This window comes from Triticum aestivum, chromosome 2A, assembly GCF_018294505.1.
Source record: "Triticum aestivum cultivar Chinese Spring chromosome 2A, IWGSC CS RefSeq v2.1, whole genome shotgun sequence".
Lineage (NCBI taxonomy): Eukaryota > Viridiplantae > Streptophyta > Magnoliopsida > Poales > Poaceae > Triticum > Triticum aestivum.
In genome coordinates this window covers 746308844-746314914 of record NC_057797.1, presented here as the reverse complement: position 1 = coordinate 746314914, position 6071 = coordinate 746308844, and positions in this window count along the sequence as shown.

Sequence of the window (6071 nt, the reverse complement as noted above, 5' to 3'; positions counted from 1 at the left end):
CGCGGCTCCCCGCCGTCTTGCCGCGGCACTCGCCGCCGGCCGCGCCCCGCCAGCGCTGCCCCGGCCACGCCAACCGCCATCTCTGGCGAGCTCGAGGCGATCCTCGTTTTGCGCGCCGCCTGCTACAGTACGAGATCCGGATCTGGATCTGGATCGGGAGGTTGACTTTTTAGTCCCCAAACCCTAATTATTTTGCAATGTTCATCGCATCGTAACTCCACAACCGTAGCTCCGTTTTGAACGTGTAGCATATCAAAATGTTCGTCTCAGAGAGTACATCATTTCATCTCATTGCATCATTTTCATTTGAGTTCTTCTTGATGCCCGAAATGCTGTTGAAAGAGAGCTATTTGAGTTATTTGTCAGATCTGCTGCACCAAATAGCTATTTGTCATTTTTGCCATGATTTTTGTGTGCATGATATGCCCCTGAGCTCTACATGTGTTTTTTCATATGTTTTGCCATCTATCCAGAGGTGCAACCCATATATTTTTGTGATGTGTGTGGTGACTAGCACAAGCTTGCAAAGTGGAGCATTCGTTAATGCTGATTTCAAGGACTTAGCTTTTCCACCAAGTCCTTGACCTGTTTATCTCAATATGCCATATGTTCATGTTGTTTCCTAGTGATCCGTGCCTCTTTTGAGGATGATCCGTAAGGATGTTTTGTTTATCTTGTAGTGCTCTACCCATCCATGTCTTTGTTTGCATTTATGGAGCACCCTAGCTTGAGTCAATCGAGCTCTACTTTTGTCATTTCGTGAATCTGGGCAGATTGTCTACTTGTTAGCGATTTTGCCGAGGATGCTGTAGTTGATCCGTGCTTGCTATGTTATTGTTCTTGCCATGTCTAGCTTGTATAATGTGTATTATTGATGGGTCCTACTTGAATCTGATTTGCATGTTCCAGTTTTTCTCTTAGTCTGTAACCTGATTATGTTTTTGCCATATTCACATGCTTGCAATTGTATTTTCTGGTCCCTTTTGGCTCAAGGTCACTAAGGGACTTTGGTTAAGCTCTTTGAGTAACTCCATGCCATGCTTTACTTTGTTATGTTAAGTTCATGTAGCTTCTAGTTTTCATGCTCCGAAGTGTGCTATCTGATCTGAAATTCCAGACAAGTGTTAATTTCACTAAGTCTGAGATCTGTTTACCGTTTGCATTTTTGCCATGCTTGTCTGAACCTGTTAATGGATGAATTGGCCGTAGCTCAGTGTTCATATTTTTTAAGCATCATCAATGGATCACTGCCATGTATTTTGTTGCCATGTTTGAGTGATGTAGCATGTTCATCTTATTGCATTTAGATGGCCACTTGCTGTATATCACAGACCGGTGCCATATTTGAATGGCTTGCCATTTCCAAACCGTGACTCCGATTCCGGCGTTCTTTATATCATTTTCAAGCGATTTCATCTCACCTTTCTAGTGGCACACTTGGATTTCCAAGTTGAGGCCAGGTTCATTCATCTCTTGTCAAATCTTGCATATGCATCGCATACCGCATCCCGCATATCATATCATGTTCATGTGTTGGTTGTTTACTATATTGTGTGCTTCTTTCCGGTGTTTGCTTCTTCGGGTTGGTTCCGGTAACGTCGCGTTTGTGAGGACCCGTTCGTCTACGTCTGTTTGTCTTCTTCATGGACTCGTTCTTCTTCCTTGCGGGATTTCAGGCAAGATGATCATACCCTCGAAATCACTTCTATCTTTGCTTGCTAGTTGCTCGCTCTTTTGCTATGCCTATGTTGCGATAGCTACCACTTGCTTATCATGCCTCCCATATTGTTAAGACAAGCCTCTAACCCACCTTGTCCAAGCAAACCGTTGTTTGGCTATGTTACCGCTTTGCTCAGCCCCTCTTATAGCGTTGTTAGTTGCAGGTGAAGATTGAAGTTTGTTCCTTGTTGGAACATGGAGATGTTGTTCCTCGTTGGAACATGTTTACTTGTTGGGATATCACAATATCTCTTATTTAATTAATGCATCTATATACTTGGTAAAGGGTGGAAGGCTCGGCCTTATGCCTGGTGTTTTATTCCACTCTTGCCGCCCTAGTTTCCGTCATATCGGTGTTATGTTCCCGGATTTTGTGTTCCTTACGCGGTTGGGCTATTATGGGAACCCCTTGACAGTTCGCCTTGAGTAAAACTCCTCCAGCAATGCCCAACATTGGTTTTACCATTTGCCACCTAGCCTTTTCTTTTCCCTTGGGAGTCGCGCTCCTGAGGGTCATCATTATTTTACCCCGGGACCAGTGCTCCTCTGAGTGTTGGTCCAACCTGTCAGCTGCCGGTGGCCACCAGGGGCAACTCTAGGCTGGCCTACCCGTACCTAGGACAATCTGAGTGTGCCCTGAGAAAGAGATATGTGCAGCTCCTATCAGGATTTGTCGGCACATTTGGGCAGTGTTGCTGGTTTAGTTTTACCTTGTCGAAATGTCTTGTAACCGGGATTCTGAGTCTGATCGGACCTTCCCGCTAGAAGGTATATCCTTCATTGACCGTGTGAGCTTGTGATGGGCTAAGTTGGGACACCCCTGCAGGGTTTTGAACTTTCGAAAGCCGTGCCCGCGGTTATGGGCAGATGGGAATTTGTTAATGTCCGGTTGTAGAAAACCTGATGACCTTAATTAAAATACATCAACCGCGTGTGTAACCGTGATGGTCTCTTTCCGGCGGAGTCTGGGAAGTGAACACAGTGTTGGAGTTATGCTTGACATAGGTTGTTCTAGGATCACTTCTTGATCATGCTTTTATCGACCGTGCTTTGCCTTCTCTTCTCGCTCTCATTCGCGTATGTTAGCCACCATATATGCTAGTCGCTTGTTGCAGCTCCACCTCATACCTTTTACCTTACCCATAAGCTTAAATAGTCTTGATCGTGAGGGTGTGAGATTGATGAGTCCCCGTGACTCACAGATACTTCCAAAACCAGCTTGCAGGTGCCGATGAGACCGTGCAGATGACGCAACCAAGCTCAGGAGGACCTCAATGAAGATCTTGTCCTTTGTGTTGTTTCGTTCTAGTTGATCAGTAGTGGAGCCCAGTTGGGGTCGATCGGGGACCTTGTTGCATTTGGGGTTCTTCTTTTATTTTGGTTCCGTAGTCGGACCTTGATTGTATCTGTTTGATGTAATGCTTTATTCATGTAATTGTGTGAAGTAGCGATTGTAAGCCAACTATGTATCCCTTTCCCTTATGTATTACATGGGTTGTGTGAAGATTACCTCACTTGCGACATTGCTTTCAATGCGGTTATGCCTCTAAGTTGTGCTTCGACACGTGGGAGATATAGCCGCATTGAGGGCGTTACAAGTTGGTAATCAGAGCCTTCCCCGACCTTAGGAGCCCCCACTGCTTGATCGTTTTTAGCAGCCGTTGTTGAGTATAGAAAAATGTTTTGAGTCATTTAGGAATTATATATCAGAGAGTTTAGGAATTCTTTTTACTCCCCAGTCCCTTCATCGCTCTGGTAAGGCATCCTGACATAGAGTTTTGGCTCTTCTCTTCTCAAATTTCACTAAAAAAAATTTAGGATCACGTGGGTATCTTGGAATCGTTCCGATGGTTTTGTGACGAGAACATTGTTCTTGGTGCCTCCTGACATTTAGGGGTTGTGGCAGTGTCCCGGGGAGTTGAGCTCCGAGGTGTTGTCATCACAATTTTATCGTTGAAGTTCTGGAATACCTGAGTTTAGTTTCGCCGACATCGAAAATCTCTTTTTTGAAGTTGTTGGTGAGATAACCTCGATGCCACCCAGTACTGGGGCGGGAGTTCGGGAGTATTGCCATAACTTGTATAACGGATGCTTTTCGAAGGTTGAGGTAGATGGTTTCCGAAGTTTTTCTCGGTTATGTCTTGAAGGATGGACACGGCTAGATGTAGGATTTGCTAGATTTGGGTGAGATATTATGCTTCCCTTGTATCCACAACACCTGATTGCATAACCGGAAAATTTCGGGAGTTTCATAAGTGGGAATTCAAGTAGCTCTTAGGATATCTTTCCGACAGATGTATGATATGAAATTGGGGTTCGACGTCTAGTGGTCCGCCTATTCACGGTCGGTTTTACAGTGGTCTCGTTGTGTCTTAAAGAGTCCTTGGCTATGCCGACTCGGGGACGCTTCGTATGTCATGTGCACTGCCTTGTACATGATGGTGCTGTACGATCGAGCCCGTGTAGGCCCCACCACAAAAACTTCGGACGAAATCTCTATCATATGTTTGTTCCGGCTTATTTTGCAAGCCAATCCATTGTTTTTGTTTTGAGTTGTGGTATTCGAGTTGCTTCAATGTCAAGAGTTGATTCCATACTTTTCCTAAGCAGTATTCTCATACTCCTATGTGAATACTTATCTTTCTTGATAATCGAGTTGTCATTTCAATTTCTTTTCAACCAGTGAGCTTCCCTTCAAGTGGATCCGATCATTTCAACATCCGCAAGATCAATTCAAGTCTTCTCAACGACGTTTGTTTCATTCGTCTCCAAGTTGCCTTTGTTTTTTTTCCCGCCCACGCACCCTTTTTCTTCGAGGACTAAGATTTTTCTTAATCAAATATCCATTTTATTCTTGTGAAGTTTCTTCTTTTTTCCTTTCAATGTTCTTATCCGGTGATTCTCATGGTCATTCTAACGGGGCCTCAAGTTCATCATTCTTCATTTTTTTTCTCCGGTGGTTTCAAGTCAAGCTTTGTTGATCATATCTTTTCCTCATTTCAATACCTTCTCATACCGGTGCACCTCTTAATCATCTACTCCTCGCTATTCATTTGTTTCGGAGTGCCGAAGATGTCTCAGAAGATTCGTGTTTCCACTCTGCTTTCGTTCAAGATCTTTCAAGGATGTCACCTCATTCAAGCCATTTAATTCAACCGGTGCAACCTCTCTTTTAAATCATTTCAACGGTGTTTCTTTTGAGTGGGCCTTAACCCACAGGTATTTTCCCAGGATCTTACCTGACTCTTCTTATTTTCCCGGAGCTATCCTAAATTCTTTTGAAATTTGACATAAGAATGAATTATCATCAGTCAAATGCCTTCTCCTAGATCTTTCACAATTCTTTTCATCGTTGGCTCAACCTTTTCCAATTTTAATTCCGGAGTGCCTCTACAACTCTTGGTGTTGTTTCTCGTAGTCATTCTCTGTATTGAAGACCAAAGAAGATTTTTCCTCCATATTTTTTATCCACTCTCTAAGAGATTCATGGTGCTAGCTTGTTGCCATCCTCTCATAGTTGTTTTTGGACTGTGAGAATTCTTTTCAACTATCCGGAGCAAATTCAAGGGTCTTCTCAATTTGTTATCCGAAGTCCATCAATTCAGGTGAATTCATTCTCAGCTTTCAGTTATCCTTCTCCAATCTTACCGGTGCATCGTTCAAGTGTTCTCTAATCAGCTCGTCATCTCTTCGTTCTCATATATCTAAATTCTCCCAAGCATCTTCATTCATTTGCTAATTTTTCACGGTGTTTCTTCATGTTTTAATCGTTCTTTTTCAATTCTTACGGTGGTTCGTTCAAGAGTTTTTCTTCCTTCGTGTATCATATCTATGCATTCGTGCTTTTCAAATTCTACCGGTGGATTGTTGAAGACCTTCCCAAGTTCATGCTATATCTCTCTTCAATCCATTGCACCTGGAATAAGTAGTATGCCAAATCCATTGCTTGTCATCAATTAAATTGGTGAAGGTTAAGCATAATGTAATTCTTATTCTTGTTTCATCCATATGTTAATCTTTTCTTCCGGAGTTTGTTCACGATGATTAAATTCTTGATTTCAAGTGCTCATCTTTCTTTTTCCCGGAGTTCCAACCTTTTTCAAGTACATCTCAACAGAGATTCATGTAAACCATTGCGAGGCTTCAATCTTATTCTTTTCATCAGTCAATTAGTTTGGATCATTATTTTATTACCGGAGTTCTTCATGAAGGTTCTACATGATGGTTCATCAAGGATTTAATTCCTTCTCGAGGTGTCATCGAGATTCTTTTCTAAGGAACTCAAGTTTGCTTCATCTTGCAATCCGGAGTGCAATTCTTCCTTTCGTATCAATAGAGGTGGTATTATGTCA